Source organism: Vicugna pacos, chromosome 8 (genome assembly GCF_048564905.1).
Source record: "Vicugna pacos chromosome 8, VicPac4, whole genome shotgun sequence".
Taxonomy (NCBI): Eukaryota; Metazoa; Chordata; class Mammalia; order Artiodactyla; family Camelidae; genus Vicugna; species Vicugna pacos.
Genome location: NC_132994.1, coordinates 180,751 through 207,127, shown reverse-complemented (window position 1 = coordinate 207,127; position 26,377 = coordinate 180,751). Strand labels below are relative to the sequence as shown.

The window sequence follows — 26,377 nt, the reverse complement described above, 5'->3', positions numbered from 1 at the left end:
CCTCACTGTGTCACTCACCACAGCCCACCCTCCTTTCTGGCCACCTTGTCCTCTGCCTGTGCCCATCTTTTCTCCCTCAGCTGTCGCCTCCCTCCCTCTCCCCACAGAGAGTTCCAGAATCAGCTTTAACCTCCAGTCATTTCATCCACCCCTGACTCTCTGTCCAGGCAAACTCGCCGGGGCTGCCATGTGCTGTACAATGGAGGGGGGGGACATCCTCCCACCCCGCAGGGGGGGTCATGGTGACATGGAGCCAGAGGTGCCCGTCAAGAAGCTGTAGATCATGGTGAAGCTGGACATGGTGAGGTGCCTGGGGTCAGTCCCACACTGGCTGTGGACGTGCACCTGCATGTGACACTTTACCAGAGCCAGGCCAGTCCACCTGTGAGACAATACATTAATGAAGTCACTTCTCCTTCAGCATGTGATGGGACAGGGCCTCCCCTGACTGCACGTGCACACAGCCCTGTCCTAGACTGTCCTGGGAGGGAGGACTCAATTCTGCGTGGGTGTGCGCATGCATCTGGGGACACATGCCTGAAAATGTGGTGCACATGTATGAGAGGCAGGGAGAACAGTGGCCATGTGAAATCATAGCCTGCAATTACTTTTATTCCAACAAACCCCATAGGCCATGGATTCCTTGTGTGAACAACAGGGTTCTTTCCAGAGGGTCCCTGGATTCCTTCCCAGCCATTCACAAAAGACCCTCCCCACGCCTGGCTTGGGGACGAATTTCCGGGTGGAAGCTCCTTATTCGTCCTTTGGGACTAGGGCTGTTTATCTGCCAGAGGGAGACCCGGGGGTTCAGGTGTGGAGATGGCCTCTGCCGAGGAGGGCAGGATGGAGGCCGGCCTGGAACAGGCCATCCTGGGTCCAGACAGTGTGGAGGAAAGGGGTTGGGCCTCTCCCCAGCCCCCCATCACTTGCTCTGTACCCCATTCCTCACGTCATGTGCTTCATGCAGCCTGGGGTGCCTCCTAGCTTCTGAAGCCTGAGCTGGGTCTGAAATGACCCTCCCTTACCCCCATCACCCTGGTCCCCAGAGAGTCCCAGCCAGAGAGTCCTGGCTGAGTTAGTGCGGGCGTGGCTCTGGGGAAAGGGGAGCAGTTGAGGCCCAGGCCTGGCACACAGGCCCAGGTGGCATGGCCAGGGCTCCGGGGCTGCACCCAGAGACCCCACGCCCCCCTCAGCTCCCAGCCTCCTGACCTCCCCCTGAGGGTGTCCAGGCCATCAGTGAACAGAGGACGGCACTGGCCCAAGCTTCCCCATCATCCCACAGGCCCTGGGCTCCCATGGGGCTGTGTCACCAGGATCCTCTTCAGCTGTGTCGCTGAGCATCCACTTCCCTGTTGAGGCCCTTGCCCCCACGTAGCCGACATCACTGAGCGCCGGCCACATGCCTTGCCAGCCTCCCCTCCCGACGCGGCCTGCACGCTGCAGGGATCCCCTGGCTGTGCGCAGCCATCCCTGGGCCCAGCAACCCCATTTAGACTCGGTGGAGCCCTGCAACCGGTCACTTTTGAAAGCCCCCAGTGATTCTAACGTGCAGCCAGGGTCTGAGGAAACATCTGCAAGGCAGAGCCTTCACGGCCTCAGAATTGGCTGTGTGAGCACAGGTGCTCGCAGTGCACAGGAAGCGGTCCTGCGTCAGCTCCCTCTCCTCCTCCCTCCCTCTCTGGGCCGCTGCCTCCACGTCCAGCTCTGTGGCTAAGGCCTGTCCCTGTCTCCTTGCTTCCCCCCTGCAGACTTCTGATGTGGTCATCATGGTGGACATAGTGAGTGTGGGGACCACAGAGGGTTCTGGGCAGAGAAGACCCTACACCATGCAGGGTATCAGGCCAAGGGGAGCAGCTTCAGGGACTGAGACACCCCAGCCGCTGGTGCTCCAGCCAGCACGTCTCCCCGGAAGAGGCAGCTGGAGAGAGCTGCTTGGGGAGCAGGGCCCCCGGGTGCTGGTTCTGCCTCAGCTGGTGGTTCATGCTGGCAGGTCACGACCCTCTGTGTGCCGTGGCATCCATTTCCACAAATCAAGGCCCAGCCCCTTTGACATTGGTGGCCCCCCAGGGCCTCTTGGAGCCCAGGGCTTCCAGGGAGCAGATGGTCAGAATGGATGGGGGACTCCCAGATGGTCCAGGGCCCTGGGAATGGCCAGGGTGCTGGGATGTATGCAGGACTCTGGACCTGGCCAGCCCATCAGGCTGATGAGGACGAGGGGAAGGAGAAGGAGAAGGAGAAGGGCATCTCAGAAGAGACGGAAGAGGAGCAGCCGGGTGAGAGCATGCGGGACTGGCGGTCAAAGTGCTTCGCTGCCATAGACACCATGAAGGAGCTGAGGCCTCAGGCCAGGGTTGGGGCCCGAGGAGAGACTAGGCTGGGAGAGCTGACCACATCTCCCCATCAGACCCTCCAGTCCAGCTTCTTTCCTGCCCCCTATTCCGTCAACATGAGCTTGGAGCAACCTGTCTAACAGCCTTGAAGTTCTAGCTCAGGAGTCACCTATTCCAGGATGGAGGGCCAGTTCCCCTTCCCTGGCTTGGTTTTCTCTTGTCTTCATTCATTTTGTGCGCAAATATCTCTTGAGTATATATGATCAGACACCAACCTGGGTGCCATGGGAGACTAAAGAGAAGATGCCATACCTTCCCTGGGTATTTCCTGGACATGCAAAATGGACATGTAAGCAGATCCATCGCGGTGCAATAACAAAGGCAATTTAGTGCTTGGGGGAGTCAGGAAAGGCTTCACAGAGGAGGTGACCTTTGAGGACGAAGAGAAACATGCACTCAGAGGCCAAAAGGGAACAACTTCTCAGTAGTACCTGCACATCTATTTCTATCTAACACCTCATGCTACTTTATTTTACACACCTCGGTCACTGTTGCTGTGAAATGTTGTTCCCTATCATGTGCATGTGGGTTCCATCTGCTGAGCCAGATGGCAGTTTCCAGATAAATCAATTCTCCTCGTCCTCGTTTGTCCCTTCTCCCCACTGCCGACCGAGCTCAAGGCACCCCCTGACTGACCGGCTGACCAGGAGGGATGTGTGCCTGTGGTGTGTTTCCTCAGCCGAGCTGATCCAGCCACACTCTCCCCCCAGGCCCTTTCTGGGTCCCAAGTGGGGTGTGCTGCTTACCATCCACGTTAGTCAGAGCACAGGCTAAGCTGCTGTAGTAAGTTAGATTGGTGTGAGCAAGAAGGTGGTGTGGTGATTCCATGGTGTCAGGGAGCAATACCCTGGCATCTTGTTACTGGCATCTGTGTGGCTAGAGATGGCTTGCCGTCACATCCCAACACCAGTGTGCAGGAATTGTCAAGACAAGAGGAGGCTTCTCCTTTCCCTTTAAATGCGCAACCGAGAAGCAGCAAATACCACTTTCACTCATGTTGGCTGGAATCTAGACCCATAGTCACACTTGGCTGTGAAGGAGGCTGGGAGATGTCATCTTAGCTTCGTGGCTGTGTGTCCAGAAACATGTTTAAAGAGCAGGAGAGCTGATAATTGGGGGACACCTAGTAGAATCTTCTCCCGCCCTCACCTCCTGGATTCAAGTTGGCCAGGCAGGAACTCCATCCATCCAAGAGGCGGCCTTGTGTCTATTCCTGTCATTTGCACAGGCTACCACCAGGTGGCGGTGGCACCTTGGTTGGAACCTGGTGATTTAGTGTCCAGTGTGTACTGACTGAAGCACATTTTCTTTTTCTTTTTTTTTAATTGAAGTATACTCAGGTTAAATGTACAATTTCTAATGTACAACGTAATAGTTCAGGCATACATATATATACGCATTTGTTTTCGTATTCTTTTCATTATAGGTTACTAGATGATGCTGAATATAGTTTCTTCTGCCATACAGAATAAACTTGTTTATCTATTTTATATATAGTAGTTGGTATCTGCAAATATTGAACTTCCAATTTATCCCTTCCCACCTTCTCCCTCTTGGTACCCATCAGTTTGTTTTCTATTTCAGTGAGTCTTTCTGTTTTGTAAGTGAGTTCATTTGTCTTTTTTTAGATTCCACATATAAGTGACATCATGTGGTATTTTTCTTTCTGTTTCTGGCTTACATCACACAGAATGGCAATCTCCAGGTCCAACCATGTTGCTTCAAATGGCATTATTGTATTATTATTTATGGCTGAGTAGTATTCCATTGTATAAATATACCACAACTTTTTCATTCAGTCATCTGTTAATGGACATTAAGGCTGCTTCCATGTCTTGGCTATTGTAAATAGTGCTGCTATGAACATTGGGGTACATATATCTTGTTGAATTAGAGTTCTCTCCAGATCTCTGCCCAGGAGGGGGATTACTGGATCTTATGGTATATCTATTTGTAATTCTTTGAGGAATCTCCATGCTGTTTCCCACAGTGGCTGCACCAAACTTCTTTCCCGTCAACAGTGTAGGAAGGTTCCCTTTTCTCCTAACCATGTCCAGCATTTATCATTTGTGGACTTTTTAAGGATGGCCATTCTGACACCAGGTGTGCGGTGATACCTCATTGTAGTTTGGATTTTCATTTCTCTGATAATTAGCGATATTGAGCATTTTACATGTGCCTATTGGCATTTGTACGTCTTCATTGGAGAATTGCTTGTGTAGGTCTTCTGCCGATTTTTGGATTGCATTGTTTGTTTTCTTCGTATTAAGTTGTATGAGGTGTGTATATATTCTGGAAACTAAGCTCTTGTCAGTCTCATCTTTTGCAAATATTTTCTCCCATCCCGTAGGTTGTCTTTTTGTTTTGTTTATGGTTTTGTTTGTTCTGCAAATCTTATAAATGTGATCAGGTTCCATTTGTTTATTTTTGCTTGTATTTTTATCGCCCGGGTAGATGGCCTGAGGATTTGACTTGGAGAAGAAGGAGGAGATGGGCAACACTGAGGGTGAGCCCTGGAGCCCTGGAGCCCTGCGGGGTGCGTAGCTCCTCTGCCTGTCACACCCCGGTTGTTTCTCTTTCCCCTTCTTGTGGGCCCCTAAAGCTGCAGCAGCCAATAGCAGATATCAGGCATCCCTGGCCACCAGGAAGCAGGCTGAGGCCCTTATTTACAGTGGCTTTTACTCTGATCAATTCAGCAGAGTGATGGACAGACACTTAGAGCCACAGAGCATCAGAGCTGGAAGAGACCTCAGAGCTCATTCCATTCAGTATTTCTAGACATGTTCCATGGAACACTATGAATGGATATTCTGAAGGAAGTTCTTGGGCCATATGGGTTAAACAGGTCCTTGGGTACAGGACTTCTCAGTGCCTTTAGTATACAAATGCTATTCTGAACCTCAAGAAGACACAGAATAAATTATTTCACCCACTTATTTTCTGTGTGTTTGTGTGTCTGTGTGTGTGTGAATTCTCCTAAAGCACTCCAAGAACTCCTATGCCTGGTGTTCCACTTAATGCTGTTTAGAAAATGCCAGTATAGAACAATCCTCTTAATGTTAAAGACAGGTAGACTGAGGCTGGAGACGAGAGCAAACTGGCACCAGAAAAGCTTCTTCCATGCCCCTCTCTGTCAAAGGGCACACGGCAGTCTTTGCACATTCCCCGCATCCTGGGTCCCGGCCCCGTGGGAGGCAGGCATGCCAGGCAGCATTGTCTGCATGTTCCAGATGAGCACACAGACACCTGCAAAGATAACCTAGCAAAGCGCCGGAGCTGGGTCTCCAACCTGGCCTTCCTGCTCAGATCATCTCCACCTCCTTGTCTGTTTCCGGCCAGGCCTGAAGGGGCCAATGAAGGGCAAGGAGAAGGCGAGGGCTGCAAAGGAGGAAAAGAAGAGAAGCCAGAGCCTGGGCCCTGGTCAGGCGTCTGAGGCCCCCGAGAAGAAGAGACTCAAGACTGATGAGCTCGAGGTGAGGGTCTGGAAACAAATGCTGTCAGAGTGTGGGGGTCACACCTGGGGCACCAGGTGGCAGATGGGGCAAGACGGAGGCCCATGGACAGGCCTTGCCCCCTGACAGCCAGGCCCGGCTCAGGTGTTCCCCAAGGAGCTGGAGTCAGATTTGGACAAATTCGAGGACTGGCTGCACACTTTCAACCTGCAGCAGGGCAAGACAGGGGATGATGGAGATGACCTGACGGAGGAGGAGCACATCGTGGGCCAGTTCAAGAACAGGCAGGGAGTGTGGTCCCAGCCCCTGAGCCCCAGGCCCTGAGTCCTGAGCCCCCAACCACTTCTCCCCACCCCAGTCCCAGGGCTGACAGCCAGGTGGAGCCATCAGCTGTCCTGCTTGATAAAATATGAAAATACTTCCATGCTGATTGACAAAGAGCATCTGCCCTGAACCCAGCTCCCCACCCCTCCTCTCGTAGAGTTGCCTCCATGGCCACTCCTTCCAGAAAACCTGACTCCCTGTGATCCAGCAACTAAAGGGTTAAGGCCCCACCACAGCAGGGTGCAGACCCTCAGTGCTCTTGGCTGTTTTGAGTGCCACCCCTGCCTGTGCCCATGGGAACCTGCACGGTGACCCACGCCTGCCTCACCCCAGGGCTCCCTCTGCACGAACAAAATGCCCCTCCCAGAGGATGTGTCTTGGAAAGCTGGCTACAACCCCACCTGTGGCATGTCACAGGGCATCCTCAGCAATGACCCCATCAACATGCTGCTCTGAGTCTATGTGGCTTGGGTGAGAGTCCCCTCGCATCCCCTCCCTCCAGCCCCAGTCCTCCCACCCAGGAGGGGCTGAAGCAGCTACAAATGATATCCTCCAACTGGGAGGCACCAGGGAGGTCAGCTAGTCTGGTTCCCATCATTTATAGGGGAGGAAACCAAGGCCCAGAGAGGGTCGGCACCTTGCCTAGGGTCACACGAGCCTCTGGTCCTGTTCTCCTGCCCTTCACCATCACGGGGCCATCAAGGAGAGGCCAGGGGCACTGGGAGATGAGGAGGGTGTGGGAGCCTGCTCAGGACCACCCCTCCATCCCAGGCCACAGACCTGCACCCTGCAGACATCAGTGGCAAAGCCGACCCCTACATCACCATCCAGCTGGGCAAGACTGACGCCCGTGAGGAGAACTCCATCTCCAAGCAGCTCAAGCCTGTCTTTGGGAAATAAGGCCTCTTGGTGCCCCACCGCCAGCCCAGCCTGACCTCCTCAGCCCAGACTACCTCCCACCCCACCCCGACCCTCAGCCCTTCTCCCAGCCCCCTACCACCAGCGCCTTTGACATCGAGGCCTCCTGCCCCATGGAATCCATGCTGACGGTGGCCATGGATGACTGCGATCTGCAGGCACTGACGACCGCATCGGGGAAACCAAGACCGACCTGGAGAAGGGCTTCTACAGCGAGCACCGCGCCGCCCGCACCTGCTGCACCTGAACTCTGTATATGAGATTCAGGCCGGTTGTTCTCGGGACAGGAACAGGCGCCTCTCCAAGCGCCAAGCGGTCGTCCGCTTCCCGTGCCTTCCTGGAGGCCCTGACCCTGCGAGCCCCAAGTGAGGGACAGGGGCCTTAACTCGGCTGCAGGCACGCGCCCGGGGCGCGTCCACGCGCAAACCCCCAGCCCACGGGGGCGGCGGGCGGCGGGCGAGCAGGGAGCAGGGGCGCGGGGCGGGGTGGGAGGAGGGAGGGCGGGGGCTGCGGAAGCTGAGGCCGGGCTGGGAGTCAGTGCTGCGCCCTCTGCCGGCATGAGTTGGGCGCTGGAGTTCTGAGAGACTGGCTGTGCAGCTGAAGAACACAACGTGACAGAAACAGATGCCTTCGCTAGGAGAGAAATGTTTGATCCAGCAAAAAAGTACTTAATGGACCACAAGAGGAGAGGAGTTGCTTTAATCTTCGATCATGAGAGGTCCTTCTGGCACCTGACGCTGCCGGACCGGCGGGGAACCAGCGCGGACAATCTTCAGCGCAGGTTTTCAGATCTAGGATTTGAAGTGAAACGCTTTCATGATCTTAAAGCAGAAGAACTACTGCTCAAAATTCATGAGGCATCAACCTCTAGCCATGTAGATGCCAATTGCTTTTTGTGTGTTTTCCTGAGTCACGGTGAAGGCAACCCCATTTACGCGTATGATGCCAAAATTGAAATTCAGACACTGACTGGCTTGATCAAAGGAGACAGGTGTCAGAGCCTGGTTGGAAAACCCAAGACGTTTATCATTCAGGCGCGTCGGGGAAACCAGCACGATGTGCCCGTCATTTCTTTGGATGTCCTGGATCATCAGACAGATGTGCCGGATGCCAACGTAACCCAGGTGGACGCCGCCTCGGTGTGCGCACTGCCTGCCAGAGCGGACTTCCTCATGTGCTACTCGGTGGCAGAAGGTTGTTATTTTCATCGGGAAACGGTGAACGGCTCATGGTACATTCAAGATTTATGTGAGATGCTGGGAAAACCTGGCTCCTCCTTAGAGTTCACAGAACTCCTCACACTGGTGAATAGGAAAGTTTCTCAGCACCGAGTAGACTTTTGTAAAGACCCAAATGCAATTGGAAAGAAGCAGGTCCCCTGCTTTGCCTCACTGCTAAGAAGCTGCATTTCTTTCCAAAATCTAAATGATAGGTGCTGTTTTGTTCTATGTATCTGTATTTAAAATAGATTTTCCCTTCTTTTTATAAAAAGAAGTATCCCTAGGTTGAAGTTTACGGTATAGCAATTTAAAATGTTTTAAGCTTTAACGACAGAACTTCAAAAAAATAGTTCATATTGGAACATGGTGAAGGGATTTGATATGTAGTAATGAAATCCTCAGGGAATTCCTGTAAGTTAAAAATGCATTAGCATTTCTAATACTTGACTTTTATAGTAAATTGCAAGGTTACTCATAATATCTGGCTGATTTAACTTCTATTTTCTGACTTTTTTACATGAAACTTTTTAATCTTTTTAAGGGTTTTTGAATCCTAAAAATTAGTTTTCCTTTAATATTTGAAATTCATGTTTTATTAAATTTTTCTAATTCACATTCTTATTTACATAATTTATAGATGACTTGTGTTACTTGGTCATGTAAATCTACGTATGAGTTTCCACTTTTTGTATAGGACTTGAACACTCACATTTTAAAAATTTAGCCTTCAAGAACAGTTCATTTTTTCACAGTGAGCATTACAGTCTTGTACAAAAAGTGATATTTCATGCATAGATACGACATTCTGAGAAGGAAATAGAAAACAAAACATAGTGACTTCTTAGTAGAAGCTACACACTTGCAGAGTTTGATTCTGTCAGTACCTTCTATGTTAAGTTGCTATACACTGTCCAGCAGTCCCACATGCGGACTGTTATGTTAATGGAATAAGATATTACTTTTAAGATTCAATTCTTACTGATATGATATATAAAATTTGAGTAGTATGTTAATAACCTACCGGAGGCTGAAGATGGTTATGTTTGGGCTCTGATAGCAAACGTGAGGGTTGCTAGCTCAGAAGCAGAAGTTTGCCTATGTCATTTCAGTTGCAGTTCAAAACATGTGCCAACTCTATGCTAAGGTCAGTGGGACATTTATACCTCTTTTTGTGTCATAACAGGGACTTCACGTCAGTTGAACATTTTACCTGTCCTTTAACCCCCTAATCACAGGCGTTGCCATCTCCATGGTTCTACCTATAAGAGCAAATAACTACAGACGATTTCAAGTGACAATTTATAATAATCTTACCTATATTTAAAGATAAAAATTTTCAACTACGAATTTAGAAAGTAATGGCAAGATGATTCTAAATGAAGCCTAAGAATCAAAGTGAAGCCAGGCACACTGACAGTTTCACTTCCGCATGAGAGTGAACGAACACAGGACACTGACGAGGAATCTTAACTCACGTGCTGAACTGCAGCAGCAGATGCTTTGATTTTGTTGCATGCATCCAAGCTCCTTCCAACAGCAAACTCAATGAGCCGCGAAAATCCACAAACCAAAAATCTCATATGAGAATATTAAAGAATACCTGTGTTTTGCAAGCATTTTTTTTTACTAACAAAAGAAACTGAAATAGTCAAATTCAAATGAACTACAGGACTCAGAAAGTTTCCAGTTTCTAAGCTGCAAATGAACACAATGCAAAAATTCACTGACATTTAAAAATGTAAGATTACTTCTTTTCACTGAGTTCCTCTACTGGCATCTGCAAATAGAGTGGCACACCCATCTCAGGGCTTCTGTAGCCTGTCCACAGGAACAAAACGAGGCAGTGATCAGAAAGGACTGCAAGCCTATGAGAATTAGTGGTCACGAGGAACTCTATACCTTCAACGTCTCCTTAGGTCAATACATAGATCTAAACTATAAGTGGAAACTGCCTACTATTAATATTACAATTTATGTGGATCTTTTTGTAAAACATGAGTTCAAGCTTTCTACTACATCCCTAGAGTTCTTGTTATGTTAGTTTTCGCCTTTACAGTGGTTTTCCCAGTTCATATTAAAAAACAAAAACAAAAACCTCAAAAATAAATAATAATAATAATAATAATATTAATAATAATAATAAAAACAAGATTCAGACCATGTGGTTTGGGAAGGGAGACCTATTATGATTCCTGTCCCAGCCAGGCCTCCACCCCTACAGGCTCTGGGCTCAGCCTTCAGGGGCCAGGAGAGCAGATTCCAAGACAAAGAGAGAGCCAGGGGATTCCAGGACAGAGGAGGCAAGATGAGGAGAGAAAAGGGGGCTGAGAAGAGGGGCAGCACTGTGTGCTGGGGAGCATCCACAGGGGATCAGTCCGGCCTGTGGGCTGTGTGACCCTGGTCAAGCCCCTTAAACACTGTGATGATCAGTTTCCTCAGAGAGTCTTTGACACTGTGGAGGAGTGGACACAGTGGGGGAATGGTGCAGGACGCACTGGAGAAGACTGGATGCTCGTCCTTGGGACACTGAGCATGTGGGGTCAGAGCCCCGGGCAGGAAGCCCTAGTGTCTCAGCCGATCCTGGAACATAGGGCAGGACTCACTGACACGCAGCAACAGCCAGCCCAAGAGAACTGGCCGGGACCATTTCCCCCAGCAAGCCCATGTGTCTCCTCCCACAGACATGGCTGCAATATCTGTCAGGACCCCATGAAGCCCAGCCAGATCCTGACCCGTCTCTGCAAGGAGGGCAAAGTGGACGGCCCCCACTTCGGCCCCCCGGGAGAGTGAAGGTGTCCAATCGTGTCTTCATGGGACCCTCTGAGATCGAGGACGACAATGGTAACAGGACACCAGACGCAGCCGAGGGAATGTCAGAGGCTGAGGAGGGGCCCACAGTTCCCTGTGGTGGGACAGCCCCCCTGATCATCACCCTAGCATCCCCCTTCTGTCCTCCCAGCAACTGCCCTTCCAGCCCACCCCACACAGCCTTGTCCACTTGTGGCCTTTTCTCTCCCTCTCAGCATCCCTGTGGGGTACGGAGGTTCTCCCCATTCTGCAGGTGAGAAAACCAAGACCTAAAGGGTTTCAATGACTTGCCCAAGGTCACACAGCTGTTCGGAGGCAGCGTGAGGGTGTGGGCCTGGGTTGCTCTGGCTTTCCCTATCCCTGCACCCATGTAGCACTTCCCAGAAAACCAGCAGGTGTCTCTGCAGGGAAACCACCACCTTCAAGGTGCTGGGACAGGATGTGGGGTCTTCCCCCTCTGACCTCAGAACTCAGAAGGATTCTCTGGTCAAGTTCCCCAGGCAGAGGAAACCAAGGACACAGGCCTCTCTGGGCCTGTGTGGCAGCTGGACCAGCTTGGACCAGCCATGTCTCCCTCTGTGCCTCAGTTTCCCCCACAATCACCTGGAGGTGGGTTCTTTCTGCCCCTGCATCCCTGGCCCAGCACAGGGGTCTTGTTCTGCTGAGCCTCTGTGTACAGCTGACCCACCGGCACCCACAGGTCAGAGGAAGCTCATGGAGGAGAACGTGACGCTGTTGGCCCCGAGGCACTGGGAAGACATCCCCCGTGTGGGCTGCCACCTGGTGCCTGAACATGTGGAGACGCAACCCTGGCTCAACCCTAACAACCAGGGCATCGAGCAGGTGACTGGCCTGGCCAAGCGCTGAGGCTCTCCAGCATTTGGGATCAGGGAGTCCCAACCTGGGTCCATAAGAACAGCTCCTCATGCTGTTCACTGCATTCCCCAAAGCTGGTGGGCACCCTGCACACGCACACCACGGCACTTCCCAGCTCACGTCTTAGGTTTGAGTGAGAATCCTGTCAGCTACGGTGGACACCTGGGGTTGCAATGGCTATTGGGGACGTCATAGGAATGGCTGGCATCCAAGGAAGAAAACTGATGTAGCGGGTCCTGGTGGGACAAAGGTTGGGAGGGAAAGGAGACCTGGCCTTGCCGGGCAGAGGGAGGAGTCTGTGAGAAGACCTGCCACGACCTCCTTCCTCAGGGCCACCTGGAGTTGTGGGGGCACATGTTTACCACAGACGTGCCGGCTCCTGGGACACCTCTGGACATCTCCCCATGGAAGCCTGAGGAGTGAGCTGCTCGGACCCTGCACCCCTTCCTCCCTGCTCCGCCCGGTGTCCCTTGTGCAGGAGGCTGCAGGCCCAGGTCACCAAGTCACTCCCATGTGGCCTTGTAGGAGGGAACAGAGCAACTCATCAAGAAGGCTATGGGGCCCAGCCAAGGTGACTCCCCTTTGCTGGGACAGGAGCCACACCCGCACTGTGCAGTCAGTGAGGGCGATGAGGACTTTCACCCTCACAGACCTACCCCTCCCAGCGCACGCGCACACGCACACACCCACACCCACAAGACGCAGAAGCCCTGAGAGCCTGCTCTGCCACCTGACCATCCCCACTCCGGGCTGTCGTGCTGCTCTGCCAAGTTTTATTGAAAGCACCTGCTGATGAGATGTGCAGGGTGAGTGCCCAGAGGAGCGGGGTGGGTCGCAGAGCAGAAAGAGCTCTGGGTCAGGAGCCGAGCCACCTGTCTTTCCTGGTTGACACTGGCCAGGTCAGTGTGCCTCCCTGGTCCTCAGTTTTCCCATCTGTCAAGTGGCAGGATCAAGTCGCTGCCAGCACTGGCCTGGGTATGTGGAATCAGGGCCAACTGCGCAGACCCATGCAGTTGCTCAGGACCCCACACTTATTTCAAGATGGCAGTCTTAAAACTCTTCATGTACTCTAACCAAAGGCCCAAGATTTTCATTTTACACTGGGCCCTGCAAGTGATAACAGCCGATTCTGCCTGGAATAGCCTCCAGATGGGACCCCCCATGTATGCTGTTCCAGGGCTTGCCATGAGGGGGCACCCCAACCCGCCGTGTCACCAGGACTTGCAGTCCAGGGCATAACTCTGCGGACAGTCACACTCCAGTCAATGTTTAGTGGTTGACTCCACCTCACTCCTAAGGGTTGAAATGTAACTACCTCACTCATTATGACAATTACACCTCTGGGGAAAATCCCTCTGGGGGCCACATAAAGGGGACCAGATTCCATGGTGGTCCGCTGTGAGCTGGAGCAGAGCTTCTGGCCTCTGGTGATGGGAGATCTTGCTCCCAACTCTCCAAGCCCCGCTTCAGCCACCCCCCAGCAGCCAGCCCCTCCCCTCCCGAGGCAGCCTCCCAGAGACCTAAGTCAGTCTCCCAGTCCAGGAGTGTGGGCTGGGTCCTGGTGTTCCAGCCAAACAGACTGCCCCCTACCTGGGGCTCTCCTCACAGCAGCCAGGCTGGCTGGATGACCCTCTTCCTTTTACCCACGGGTCCTCATATGTCCCCACCCCCCCAGCTTCTCTCCACACCTGCTCTCTCAGCTCCAGCCTGGCCCAGGCCTCAGGCCCACCCCCAGTCCCTAGGACTCATCCCGGCCATCTACCCTCCAGCCCCAAGACCCTGGGGTAACCCTCCCCCTAGACTGTTAATCAGCCTCTCTCCTCACCCAGGTATGAGCTACAGGTCATCGTGTGGAGCACAGATGAGGTGGTCCTGGAGGATGGTCACTTCTTCACTGGGGAGAAGTCCAGTGACATTTTGGTGTGGGGGTGGGTGAGAGGCCCCTGACTGGGAAGGGGCTGAGCTGGGTGAGCCCACCTTCCTGGGAAGCAGGAGAGAAGGGGCCAGACAGGGGAGCTGTGGGCTGAGAGAGGCCTTACCGGCTGTGGCCACAGGTCTGGAGCATGTGATGCCCCACGGGTGGCCAAGGGGTCACCAGGAGGTCCAGCAAGACACGGATGTCCACCACCACCCCCTCACTGGCAAGGGCAGGCTCAGCTGGCACTGCCTGTTCCCCTTCGACTACCTGGCTGCCAAGGAAAATACTGTCATCTCCAAGATGTAGTCCATGCTGTCCTGGGATGAGACCGAATACAAGATCCCCGTGCGGCTCACTCTGCAGATCCGGGGTGCTGACCACTTCTCTGTGGATGGCTTCCTAGGTGTGGGGCTAGGGGACTGGGACTGGACGGGAGGGGGAAAGGGATGGGGGGCAGAGACAGAGTGAGCCCACCCCAGGTGGGGAGATCAATCAGACAGGATGTCAAAGCTGACTCTGAAGTTGCCACAGGGGCCATCAAGCTGGACTTGAACCAGTTCCCGGGGGGCATGAAGACGGCCAGGCCGTGCACCACAGAGGAAGCCACCGGGGAGGTGGACATGCCCCTGGTCTCCACCTTCAAGGAGAAACATGTCAAAGGCTGGTGGCCTCTCCTGGCCCACCATGAGAATGATGAGTTTGAGCTCACGGTTGGCACCACCACTGCTCAGCTTGGGTAGGGCTGGGCCAGGCTGGGGTGCTGGGGGCCTGGCAGCTGTCCCAGGCACAGGGACCCATCTGTGCATCTCTGCAGGCAAGGTGGAGGTGCAGTTGCATCTACTCCCTGCTGAAGAGGCAGAGAAGAATCCAATGGGCCTGGCCCGCAATGAACCTGCCCCCCTAGAGAAACCCAAGGGTGTGCCCTGCCTGCTGGGCACCTACCATGCCACTCCCTGGGGCACTGGAACAGGAAGGATGGGCCAGAACCCTCTGGTCTTCTTGCCCCTACTCTGGAGGCATATCTGCCCTCTCCATCCCTTCCTAGGCCACGGCCTCATTGCAGGGAAGCCTCCTCCCTCCTCTCCTTCACCTGCCACCCCCGAATCCACCACCTCCCTCTGAACCAGCCCAGGGGCAACCAGTGCAGGGAAGCAGTACCTCCCACTGGGAGGGCCCCACTCAGCTGAGTTCAATGCCTTCCCTAGTTTTTGCCAAAGGCAAGCAGCTGCCGTGGTGGTCCTGGGGCCCCAGGCAGCCTTGATGGCTGGGGAGGGGCCAGGAATTCTGTCCTCCTCTGAGGGTCAGCCCGCAACTTGGCAGCGCCCCAGCCCTCATCCTCTGGGTCCTTTCTCTGTGCTCCATCTGTTCCTCCTGCTACTTCAGCCGGCCCCACACAAGCTTCATCTGGCTCTTGAAGCCCCTCAAGTCTGCCGCTACTTCTGGTGGCACACATGTCGCTGGCTGCGCCTCCAAGTGCCGCTGCTCATGCTGCCGCTCCTCCCCCTCACCCTTTACTCTACTCTGAGCCCGGCCACCTGGTCAGGAAGATCCCTGGGGCCAGAGTCTGGCATCTTCCTGGGTCTGGTACTCCTCCCTTCCTCCTGGACCTAGGGTTCGTGCGCTGGGCAGCAGGTGGAACACACACACGCGCAAGTGCACACATAAGTCCACACACAGCAACTTTCAAGATTTCAAACGGTATCATACACTCAGACCTGAAAATGACTGTCTCGCATGATTCCAGAGTAGTCCAGAGAGGAGACGTAACTTGCCCAAGGTCACCTGGCAAATCACCTGGCTACGACTCAGCCAAGGTTTCCAAATTGCCAGTCCAGTGTCCTTCACACCGTGCTAACTCCTCTCCCAGCAAGATTCGGGCAGATTCGAACCCAATTCCACTGGCAGGAAAAAGTTGAGCTACGGACAGGATAGGAGAGAGGCTTTGGCTAGGATTAGCCAGCAAGTCCTGAGGAGTTTCTACCAGCATCCTCCTCCCAGCCCAGAGCCCTTTTCCGCCCTGCAGGACAGTGAGCGACTCCATCCCTTTCAAACACCTCGTGAACCAGCATGTGCGTTGCATCACTGGGTTCCAGGCCAGGCTGAGAGCTTCATGTGGGCTTTCTCACTTCACCCTTTCACCAACCCTGGAGGTGGGGTCTACTGTTAACCCTGTGGTACAAGTGAGGAAACTTAGGCTCAAAGGGGTGCCTAACTTGCCCGTCAGAGCTGGGACTGGAAGCCAGTTGCCCTGTGCCCATGCCCCCCACCCTGCTCTGCAGCCCCCCAACCACGCTGAGCAGCCCTGGAGGATTTGGTGGGGCAGGAGTTTGAAGAAACATATTCAGTGCTTTGATTGTCCATTTTGACATTTTATAGAACCTATTGGTTTTGTAACACGATCAACAGAATGTAAGGTCCACGGGCACGTCGTGGCTTGGAGGCCCCTCAGAAGGCAGAGCAGTGGTGCTGGTGGGCAGGTCGGGGCTCAGGGGGCGTGCACCCACCCGGGGCCCGCAGACCCCTGGCAGGGCCTGCTGTGGACTGAAGCAGAAAGGGGAGAGGCTGAGAAACAGCCACCTCACTGTGAACGTGGGGCACCACGGGACCGCGTGGTGAATTGCTGGACAGGGGAGCGTCCTAAGAAGCAGACTGCAGCTGTGCGTGTGCAGGGGGAGCGGCGGCTGCCCAGCTGCCGGATGTGCCATCTCGGCCTTGGGAGGAGGTGGGGCACCAGAGGGCCCCGCAGAGAGGACAGGGAATGTAGGTTGCAAACCTGGTGCTTAGAGAGGGGCCGGGTCCTCACAGCAGCACTAGCACTGTGGCCAGGAAGGGGCCCCTCTTGGGGTCTGGGAGGGAAGAGGGGATGAGGGGTCTTTGAGGTGCCCCCATCTGACCAAGGCTCCCCCGCCCCCAGCCGGCCCATGACGGCCATCGTCTGGTTCCTCAACTACCTCAAGTCCATCAGGTACCTCATCTGCACGCGCTGCCAGGGGCTCATCGTCACGTTCACGCAGGCTCTGCTGGGGCTGCTCCTGCCAGCCCTCCTCCTCTGCAGCCTCCCTGGCTACCTGGTCAAGAAGCTCTCGGGGGCTGGAAGGCCCCGTGGCCTCCCTGCGGCACCCCATCCTGGTCCGGCATGTTCGCCCCTCCTCTGGCGTGGAGGCCTCGGGTCTCGGGGCCTTCGTCACACTGGCTGGGCCGGTGATGCCCCCTCCCTGCCTGTCCTCATCACCCCGAGCCTGCTGCTGGCCTAGTCCCAGCCCCTGTCCCTGCCTGCAGGGTGGGGCTTGTGGGGAGGGGCGGGGTTCTGCCCCATCTTGCAGATGCCCCTAAGGAGGCTGCCCCACACCCTCCCCCTGGCCTTCCAGTCAGCACTGAAGCTTTAATGAAATTAACCGAAATCCTGCAGGGGCCAGTGCCCAGGGCTTTAAAGCAAATGAACAAACAAGAAGCATCACCCTCCTGTCCCCAGACAGAATCTCGCAAGGACAGCCGACGCCAGCAGTGTGGGTTCTACCAAAGCGGGCCAGGCCCTTCATACTAATCCCATGGGGGTGGTCTCTTCCTGGGCTGCTCAGCCCTGGGGCTCAAGCCCAGGACCAGCCCAGTCTGTGGGTTTTCCTCCCTTCCCAGAGCTTCCTCAGCCCAGCCTGGGGCTGCAGGCCTTGCCCAGAAGCGGGGGGCGTGAACCCCATGCCCCACCCCCATACCCCCCCGCAAGTCACCTCCGCCAGGCCCTCCTCGCCCTGAAGAGCCTGCCCCTCCAGCCCTCCAGGTGCAGCTGGGGGTTTATACTCGAAGTGCTGCCCCCTGCCTGTGTGAGCTGGGTTTCACTGGGCTGTTTTTCCTTTCTTGATTGGTGATTTTTCTCTTAATAAAAGAAATCAAACACTGAGCCGGCAAATCTGCCATTGGTCAAATGGGGGGATTGGTGTGGGGTCACAGGGCTGGAAGGCAAACTCAGCACAGGATGGGCCCCTAACCCTGTGGGGGACTTTGTGGCTCAGGGTTCAAGGTGGGTCTAAGGTTCAGGGCTGCCTGCGCAGACTGCCCATGAGAGGACCCTTAAACCACAGCGCAGGGTGCACAGCAGAGTGGACCCAGGGCCACAAGTTTACCGAAAAGGTCCTGCAGGCCCAGGGACAGTCTGAAGTCATAGACTCTAAAATGGCCGAAAAGCGCCAGCTGCCACCCACAGATGCCAACTGCTCCCCAAAGTCAGCAGGGGATCTATGCCACTGGCCTGGTCCCGCAGCCATGTACCTGTTTTCACACCACACTCTGAGACTGGGGGCAAAGCCCCTCATGACACACAGGCAGGGCTGGGGCCCATGCCTCACTGGACCTGACCTCTTTAGAGAGATTCAGACACAACTTTAGAAAGACTTGAGTCATGGCTGCAGGACACAGGTGACTTCTGTTGTCACCTTGCTGTGACAGGCCCTAAGAAGCTGGCTCTGGGAAAGCCAGGGAGTGGGCCCAGGCCGCTGCCCGGGGAAGCCACCTCTGGCACCAGCACCCACACCAGTGTCAGCCCTAAAACACAGCCACTCGAGGGCCCTTTATTTTGTGGGGACCTGGAACATCTGAGTGGGAGGAATTTGCAGTTCAGAATTGATCTGGAGAATAAAGGGTGAAGGTCATCACATTTCCCCCAGGGCTCTCCTTTCACCAGCCTCCCAGGCTCGGGATCATTCCCTCCCCAAATGCGTCTGGCTGCCTGGGAAAGCCTGGCCTGCCTGCCTCAGAGCAGGAGCCCTGGGGCTCTCTGTCTGGCCTCTGCTCCAGCTTGCAAGCCTCTGATATCTCTGTTAACTTCCCCCTCGGATCCATCCTCTGGAGCCCTCCCCTCCCCTTTTCCCCCGGGCACCCCACCCCCGGTCTAGCTCCTGGGGCCACGCGTCCCCAGGGCCTGGGCTTACAGCTGGTCCCCGTTGATGAGGGAGGCCCTGTGCTTGACCCGGTGTTACTCCCCTCAACCCCACATGAAGAGCTCAACGCCAGGAGCAGGGCAGAGTGAGACACAGGCTGGGGCAGTGGGGGAGGAAGCACATCTAGTCTAGGGTTAGAGAAAAATCTCCCAAGGATAATGAAATGTTTAAGCTGACAGCCAAAGGATTGGTGTCCCAGGAAGAAGGAATAGTATACAAAACCCAGAGGCAACAGAAATGGAATTAGAGGAATTAAAAGAAATTGAACATGTCTCTCAAGGGAAGCATCAGAGATGGAAAAAGAAAGACCAGCTGCACGCTGATGAGGGGGGTCTGGGGACCAGGTTTAGAATTGTGACTTTACCACAAAGGAAAGTGGTCACTAAAGGGTTTTAAGAAGGTGGGTGGGAGTAATCTGACTGATTCTTCATTTTAGGAAGAGCACTATTGCTTACATGTAAAGAATGAATTGGATACAAGAAGTCCAGGTGAGAGATAAGTCATCTCTGGAGTGGGGTGGGTCTACAGCCATACCACCCTGAATGCGCCCAGTCTCGTCTGCGGTGGGGTGGGGGTTAGTGGTGGTAGGGGTGATGGGAAAGGACTGAGTTGAAAGATATTTAGGAGGTAGAATCAATAGGACTTGCTGATTCATTTCATGTAAGCTTGCTAATGTTAGAGGAAAGAAGAAGCTCCATAGAACTGGTGCAAGTCCTGGGTGAGTGGTGGATTCACTAAGTGAGGAACACAGGGAGGGGGCAGATTCTGCGGAGGGATAATGAGTTCCCCTGTGGATGTCTGGAAGTTTAGTTAACTGTGAGCCACCCACATGGTGATATTGCCCACAAAGTAGTTTGAGATATAGGTAGGTAGGTAGGTGGGTAGATAGATAGATGTGTTGTAATTTCAGGAAAAGGACTTGGAATTCAAAGAAGAGACTGTTTTGATAAGGATGAGGAACCCTGCTCAGTAACTTTACCTGAAGTCTTCAGGAGTTCATCACACTCACCAGCACAGCTTCATAAAAGGCCAGGTAAGGAGGAGACAGGAACAAGAAGAGGGCAGAAAAATTTATTGCTGAAAATGGAAACTTGAATAGGAAACAAACAAATGCCTCTAGGTCTATAATGAAATATCACATGGAGAATGGTGTCCAATTTTTATTCATCTCCCTTAGGACAAAAGAACAAGCTATCTACAACAGGAGAGATTTCTAATAAAAGGCTTATTTAATAAAGTTGTTAAAATCTGGAATGAGTTTCTTATGATTGTGGTAGGCTCTTCTTGCTTCGAGGATTTTTATGTCATAATATTGTTCCTATCACAGATATTTTAAGCTCTTCAGAAGTGCAGGGATCTTCTCAGTGCCTTTTGCACCAACCTATTTTTTGCATGTGACACTCAGCCTTGATTTTTAATATTTAAAAAAATTAATTCATAAGGCCAAAAGCAATTTTTACTTCTTGGCAATGGAACTGACCAGTGCCTGCTACACAGAGAACAGTAGTTGGATACATTTGTGACCCCAGGATCTTGCCCTTGCAGCCTTGTCTGCAAGTTTCTGCATTGACTGTGATGCCACAGAACACAGCCAGAAAACGGGACCCACCAGCAAGGTCCACTAAAGTTGAAGAAACAATGAACTGCAACCTAAGCTTTCAGGTTCTTGAAAAAAGAGCTATGCTCACTGCGCTCAAGAAGCCCAGGCAGCCTCAGGGAGGCATATTTTGGAGGCACATTAAGAAGCCTCAAAGCCAAAGGGAATCTACTCTCTTCTTTCACTTTCTCAGAGAAGCCACTCAAGGCTCCCCAAGGAGGAGCCCGAGCTATGAATCTTGTTCAGATCTCAGACTCACGGCAAGGAGGGCCACGTAAGATCTCTTTTATCCCCGCTATGTTTAAGGCTTCTCTTCTCGGCTCCTTATTGTAAATTTTCCAGTGCTCTTGATTAAGCCAGGAACTCTTCTTGACCACCACTTAACCTATATGGGTGATTGCTTTAACCACAATCTCAACTCTGCCTTGAACCCTTGATCAAACGCTTCAAATCTGAGGACGTTCACATGATGGTAATTATATTTTTAGAACATATGGATGAGAAAACATGTAAATGCAACAAGCTCCTATTAACTCCATGAAATGTTTAATGAATTTGTATCTGAGTTATTGTGTCCATAAATTATAGAGAAAAAGCAATACAAGATATGTGTGGATATATGGTAATTCTTCAGTCTACAGACACTCAGGTATTCATAGAATAGAGCAGTGGTTGGCAACCCTGCCTAAACTGGAATCACTTGGAGCTTTAGGCAACTTCTGATGCCTTAGCCCCACACTAATCAGTTAAACCATAATTGGTGGGAGGAGGGGTTGACCAGGAGATTTGAATTCTGACTGTTGATCAGGGTTAAGAATCACTGAATTAGAGGGACCGTAATAAATTCAAGGCCTTCAGGGCTTCTGCAGAACAGACTGTAAACCACTGCTTTAGAGCTTTCAGGACAAGTTTCTTTATTAGCCTTTGTTTTGTTTTGATTTGTTGTTTCCCATCCACTTTCTTCGTAGGCTTAACGCACTGGACCTGCATACCTTACCCAGAACCCTACTATCCGAACCCGTCACCTGGCCCCACAAAGAAAGGTTAGGAGACCAAGTTCAGTCCCACATTTCATCTACATTCTCCTCCAAATGCCTTATGGACTTGCAATGTAGAGAAGCTAATGGAAATATAAAATATAAAATGAATAAGCCATTGAAACTCAAACCAATAGATTGCCAAACTGTCTGAAGCTTAAAAGAAAATGACCTTTATTGGTACATCAATTAGTAGCACTCATTTAATTCCAATTCATAGAAACATATCCTTACATTTATGACTTATCACAAACACCACTTATTTTCCAAAAACTGTTTGGAAGGTCAAGCTCTCAAAAATTTTGGTTAGTCTTTAATGATTTGAAATGTACTATTCTGCTTTTCTCCATACAAAGAAGTAAGTAACTAATTGTTCCAGACTGATGGAAGGTTTCAAGTCATATTGCATAAAAACAAAAACATGGCATATGGTAACCAGAATGCTTTGGGCCTCCTAATTTGATACTTCTGGGGAAAAAATGCAAAATTATCATTGTTCTTAAGATATATTCACAGAATGTCATCACTCTACAGCAAACAAAAATCTTGTCTCTCTGAATGATTTCACCAAAAAAATGTGCAGGGTTTCAAATGCTACAAAATACTGTTTCTGAGGCATCATTCTTTTATGGACCTGAACGGTGTGATAGGCGGTGGAGTGGTTTAGAAATACGTACAAGTCAGCTCTACTTGGTAAATGTTTACTGGACACACTTGAAGTCTTTCAAACTGAATGGGTGGTTAACAGACACCATAAAATAATTAGAAACAGTCATCATTATGACCAAGTTACTTTGTTATTGGTCATTGTTACCTCCAAGTTACTGTCCTTTAGTGGTATTGCTAAAATAAACTTGGTTTGCTGATCTCATTTCTTTGTTCTCCCTTTCTCAGTTGACATTGTTTGGTCCTGTCTTATTGTCATCATCATGACTATTATTATTTATCTTTCCTATGACAAATACAAATATATCTCAAGGCATTAGACACACGAAAATGGAAGAAGCACAGTACAGTTGAAACCAAAGTTCCAGGTGAGGTGGTACAAAAGAAAATGATGAATTCTTAAACTTCTTTGATAGCACAGATCTCTGTTACAGATATATTGTAAATATGCATATAAATTGTATGTGGAGTTAAAATCAACTCTGTGTTCTATAAGATTCATTGTATATAATTAAAATGTCTGAGCCAAAGATCAGTATATGAAGAGAGAGCTATGGGAAGAATCAGTCAGCCAGAAGCACCTTTCTTCTTGTCACGGTGGAGCCATCTAAGAACTCTGGTGAAGCAGAGAGGTGAGGCTACAGGTGGAACCAAGCAGGCCAAGAAGTCTGTGAATATGGACAAGGGATGCTCAACATGGAGTGGTGGTTCAGACACCAAACAGTCAGGAACCAGGAAATACAGGGAAAACTAAGGTCAAAACAGTGATGCATGAAAAGCCAGGACTGGGATCAGGATTCCAGGTTAACAGTGACACACCAGAGATTTGGTCTTATCCATTTGTTAAAATCTAACAAGGATCATAGAAAAAGAGATCAGATTTGTGGTTACCAGAGGTGGGGAGGGGTGGGGGGAAGGGAAAACTGAATGAAGGTAATCAAAAGGTACAAATTTCCAGTTTTAAGATAAAGTAGTAGGGATGTAATTTACAACATAATATAACGAACACTGCTGTATGTTATATATAAAGGTTGTTAAGAGAGTAAATCCTAAGAGTTTTTATCACAAGGAGAAAAATGTTTTTTATTTCCTTAGTTTTGTAGCTCTCTGCAATTACGGGTGTCTACTAAACTTATTGCGGTAATCATTTTACGATGTATCTATGTCAAACCATTATCCTGTACACCTTAAACTTACACAGTGCTAGACGTCAATTATAGCTCAATAAAACTGGAAGGGAAATTAAATAAAAGCTCTGAATTTAAAAAAAAAACAACAAGGATCTCTTCCAACAGAAAGCCTATTGTACCCTTCCCACTGTAGCCAGTTGAGACAAACCAAAAAGTCGACCCAGAATGTAACTGATTTGTAAACAGCTGTATTGATCAGGTCCTGACTTTCCCATATCTATGGCAAACACAAAAATTTCTAATATCACAGTATATGTCACATTTTAATACATATTTTATTTATATTTTATTGTTAATACGTGGAAGTTATTGTTTCTGTTTGACGAATGTTAAGCGTTAAAGTAATTTTAAAGTTTGCTTCAAAAAGTTCTAAAGTTCAAAAACACTAAAATATGTTCAAAAATATTTTAAATCATTCTTTCTTGTGAGAACATGATGATAAAAATACATGATTACCTGATATTAAAATATACCTTAAAGCTACAATAAATAAAACAAAAAGATATTGGTTCTAAAACTAGAAAAATTGAGGAAACAGATTAGAAAGGCAAACATATGTGTGTATATACATATGGACATATGTGTATGCATAAATGTATTTAGTTAATCATAAGAGTATCATTTCAAATCAGTCAGAAAATAATGGATAATTCAATTAGTTATGTATTTGGGAAAAGTAAGATTCTTTTCTCACATTATATAACAAAATTAATTTCAAGTAGAACAAGGAGATAAATGCACTCATCCCTTGATGAACTGCAAAGTAGGAGAGCAGATTACTCAAACCCTGCCAAGACACATTTCTTATTTTAACATGAAATACTACAAGAAAAAGTCAATATTATTTACAAGTCAATAATATGAAAATGCAGATATCCCACATTTTATCAAGTATATCCTAGATTTACACTCAGAAAAGTCAATGGCCTTATGTTCACATGTTGGCCTTCTTTTTCACCAAACCCTTAACTAAAGCAGCCTATATAAGTAACATGAGTTCCATTTCTTTCATTTGTTCTTTTCAGTTAGGAGTTTTATCAGAAGTTCAAATGGTCAAAAGTTTTCAGTAGATGAATGAATAATTACATGATGAACTATAAACTAAATCAACATTGACTTTACTTGAGAATTATATTAAAATATTTTCATGATTTAAAAAGTTAAATGTCAAAAATAAAATAATAAAAGAATGGAAGAAATATAATTGAACATTTGTCTGATCTCATGAGGGGAAAGCCTTTCAACCCATGATACCAAATGAAGAGAGCATAAAAACTGATAAATTTGACTAATAAACATTTAAAATTTTAGTGCCTCAAAAATAACATAAAAAGAATTAAAAGTGAAATCAAACTGTAAAAATATTTTTAAACACATATGGCTGATTAAGTGTTAAATCCTAAACACACAGAATTCTTACAAATAAATGAGAAAAAATGAGCAATGGGTAGGAAGCAGAAATTTACAAATGCAAAAATTTTGATGGGAAAAATTGTCTCATATTTCACATGAATATGTGAAACCTGTCATGTTACAACAGCAGTTATAGTTTTTCTACAAAATTAGCAAAGATTAGAAGTTTAAGACATCAAGATACCTAGGTTTACTGAAAGTTTTTGTGAAAAATCTAGTTTTATACATTGCTGGTGAGAATGCAAATTTGTGCAATACATATGGAGGTCAATGTGGCAATAAGTAACAAAAACTTTTTAAATTTTCATACTTTTCAATATAGTAATTTAACTTCTAGGAATTCTTAAGGAAAAATTGAAAAATATCTAAGTATTCAATAGGAAATGGATTATGATATGGTCTATCCACACTATCCCTAAAACATGGTATACTCTATTATTACACACGTTGCTGGAGAGGCTGTGGAGAAAAGGAAACCCTCCTACACTGTTGGTGGCAGTGTAATTTGGTGCAAACACTGTGGATAACAGTATGGAGATTCCTTTAAAAACTAAAACTAAAGTTACCATATGATCCAGCAGTCCCATTCCTGGACATATATCCAGAGAAAGCCCAATTTGAAAAGATACATGCACCTGAATGTTCATAGCAGGACTATTTACAATGGATGAGGCATGGAAACAACCTAAATGTCCACTGACAGATGACTGGATAAGGAAGTTGTGGTATATTGACACAATGGAATACTATTCAGCCATAAAAAGAATAAAATAATGCCACTTGCTGCAACATGGATGGGCCTAGAGATTATCATACAAAGTGAAGTAACTCACACAAAGAAAGATAAATATCATATAATATCACTTACATATGGAATCTAAAAAAAATGACACAAATGAACTAATTTACAAAACAGAAACAGACACATAGGCATTGAAAACAAACTTATGGCCACCAAAGAAGAAAGGCAGGAAGGGATAAATTAGGAGTTTGGCATTAGCAGATATAAACCACTATACAGGAAATAAACAATGAGGTCCTACTGCATAGTATAGGGAACTATATTCAGTATCTCGCAATAACTTATATTGAAAAAGAATGTATGTATAAGTAAATGACTAGGCTTTACAGATGAAACTAAAATCAACACTGTAAATCAACTATACTTTGACAAAAAATAATAATTTTATTATGACATGAGAAAGGGACACAAGGAAAAGAAGTATAAACAATAGCACTAATTAGCATAGTTACCCCAAGGTGATGGGATTACCATTCAGGACAACGCTATAGTTTCAAAAGTGCCCTCCAAAAAGATAGAAGTCATTACACTATTGGATTGCCAGTAAAATAGACAGGAAAGATAGCCCATATGACAACTGTCAAGATGGAGGTGGGTCAATCTTCACAAATAATATAAATATGTGAAAAACAGACAGCATTGCACTGTATATTTTTAGCAGGACATAGCAGCAGTCTAAAAGGCCCTCTTACTTTTTAAAGCCATTGTCATCCTGGCTATAAAACACTTTACCATAAAAATTAAGTCCAATTGAATTGCTACACAGAATGCCAGATGAATTTGATATTCTCTGAAAAATCACAGAGCACTAAGAACAAAAAGATTGCCAGGATAC

General features: G+C 49.3%; 2 pseudogenes; both read left to right on the top strand.

Moving 5' to 3' along the window:
- Positions 1 to 212: 212 nt before the first annotated feature.
- LOC140697913 (otoferlin-like) lies at positions 213 to 17,160 on the top strand (annotated as a pseudogene).
- Positions 7,642 to 8,513, top strand: LOC140697627 (caspase-6 pseudogene; annotated as a pseudogene).
- Positions 17,161 to 26,377: the final 9,217 nt, after the last annotated feature.